The sequence below is a fragment of the Acipenser ruthenus genome, chromosome 42 (genome assembly GCF_902713425.1).
Source record: "Acipenser ruthenus chromosome 42, fAciRut3.2 maternal haplotype, whole genome shotgun sequence".
Taxonomy (NCBI): Eukaryota; Metazoa; Chordata; class Actinopteri; order Acipenseriformes; family Acipenseridae; genus Acipenser; species Acipenser ruthenus.
Window position 1 is genome coordinate 1,300,508 of NC_081230.1, and position 2,822 is coordinate 1,303,329.

Here is a 2,822-nt window from a genome sequence, read left to right on the forward strand (position 1 = left end):
AGAAACAGGAAGTGTCGGTATGAAAGTGAAAGTGTGCTTTGCCAGTGCGTGAATAACTTTCGGTTATCTTTTAAAGCTACAGTCACAGACTGCGTTCTCTTGATCAAATAAGCGTCTGTGATGCTTTAAATAGTTATTATCATAGATTTCCAATTAAAAAAATTGTTTTACCTCAACAATCTAATTAAGAGTGAAAAAAGCAAGATTATTTTATTCAACAGGCTCAGTTTGACCTTTTACGCATGCCCTTATGCAATGTAATTTTCTCATATGACGGTAATATTATTAGTAGTAATTTCTTAGCAAGTATTGTTATTATTTACATTCAATTATCCATTTATTACTGGAGCAGTAAAGTACCTTGTTCAAGGGTACAACAGCAGCGTCCCCCACCTGGGTGGATTGAACCCCAACCCACTGGTCAGGAGTCCAGAGCCCTAACCACAACTCCACACTGCGGCCCTGTATATTAGCGATATTTTATTGACTGTATATTGTATTATTCTACTGAGTAAATACTTTATCCATGTGTAAATAGGGAGGTATAAAACCTTCAGTGAAAGCTTTTTTAAAAAAATGATTTATCGATGTACATATTCGGCTACTTTCTTTTAAAGTAATTTATACTTTAAACGGTTATAATAATGAATGGATGGGTGGACACACGCATGCTACATTTTATCAGCAAATTACCTTATATAATTTGTTTGCTTAATTAAAAATCTCAATGATCTCTGTGTTGTTTTCCCACAATGTAGGGTTTTTTCTTTTTTATTGGCACAAGGACGTTTCCGTCCTTTCTTTTGTATTCTTGAATCTGCATTTTCCTGCATCTGAGTTTTTTTTTGTAATTTTCTATTTTGTTAAATAAAAAGCATTACAAACAAGTAAACATTTCATACATTATTAATACATGAATCAATTCTTTACCCAGCAGTAGATTTATTAATACATGAATCAATTCTTTACCCAGCAGTAGATTTATTAATACATTAATCAATTCTTTACCCAGCAGTAGATTTATTAATACATGAATCAATTCTTTACCCAGCAGTAGATTTATTAATACATGAATCGATTCTTTACCCAGCAGTAGATTTATTAATACAGGAATCAATTCTTTACCCAGCAGTAGATTTATTAATACATGAATCAATTCTTTACCCAGCAGTAGATTTATTAATACATGAATCAATTCTTTACCCAGCAGTAGATTTATTAACACATGAATCAATTCTTTACCCAGCAGTAGATTTATTGGTCAAACATACATTAAGTGAATAAATAAAAATCATTTAAAAACAATGAACTATCTAGAAGCTACAGTTTCAACAGGCACCCTCTAGATGGCAGTGTTGCCAAGTAAAACTCCTAGAGATACAGGATTGTGGCACTCCATGAAGATGGGGAGTTTATACCATTGTACAGTTTAAAATGTATAACATAATCACGTTTTTATTTTACTATAGTAGTGATTCAATGTAAAAATAATTGTAGTCAGAGGTACAACAATATAATATACTGTATCACTATTGAATAGTGTTATGGTCTGTTATATCCTGGATGAATATTGACTGTGTAATAAATGTAATATAATATACTGTATCACTATTGAATAGTGTTATGGTCTGTTATAGCCTGGATGAATATTGACTGTGTAATAAATGTAATATAATATACTGTATCACTATTGAATAGTGTTATGGTCTGTTATAGCCTGGATGAATATTGACTGTGTAATAAATGTAATATAATATACTGTATCACTATTGAATAGTGTTATGGTCTGTTATAGCCTGGATGAATATTGACTGTGTAATAAATGTAATATAATATACTGTATCACTATTGAATAGTGTTATGGTCTGTTACAGCCTGGATGAATATTGACTGTGTAATACATGTAATATAATATACTGTATCACTATTGAATAGTGTTATGGTCTGTTATAGCCTGGATGAATATTGACTGTGTAATAAATGTAATATAATATACTGTATCACTATTGAATAGTGTTATGGTCTGTTATAGCCTGGATGAATATTGACTGTGTAATAAATGTAATGTTCTGTTACACTTGCTAAGTCCAAAATTTCAAGAAAACAACAACACATTTGAGTTAAAAATAGTTGATTTCATTCATTGGAAGAGATAAAAAGCCAATGTTTTGGCCTTGAGACACTTTTCTGTGAAGCGCGCTATATCAAATAAATACTGACTGATTGATATTGCTGATAATTTCTGTTATGATGTCACGTCCAGTGATGTCATGCTGTCTCTTTGCAGTGAAGCCCAGGGCAGGGCTGCTGTGATGTCACTTCCTGTGATGTCACTCCCGCTGTCTCCTTGCAGTGAACTCAAGGGCAGGGCTGCTGTGATGTCACTTCCTGTGATGTCACTCCCGCTGTCTCTTTGTAGTGAACTCCAGGGCAGTGCTGCTGTGATGTCACTTCCTGTGATGTCACGCCTGCTGTCTCTTTGCAGTGAACTCCAGGGCAGGGCTGCTGTGATGTCACTTCCTGTGATGTCACGCCCGCTGTCTCTTTGCAGTAAACTCCAGGGTAGTGCTGCTGTGATGTCACTTCCTGTGATGTCACGCCCGCTGTCTCTTTGCAGTGTACCCCAGGGCAGAGCTGCTGTGATGTCACTTCCTGTGATGTCACGCCCGCTGTCTCTTTGCAGTGAACTCCAGGGCAGTGCTGCAGTGCTGCTCCTCTCTCTCCAGCACAGGCCTGTGAAGATGGCTGCAGTTTTTATTGTGTTCACTGCAGTGCTGCTGCTGCTGTGTCTCCCAGGTAAGAACCTGCAAAGGACAGGAAGC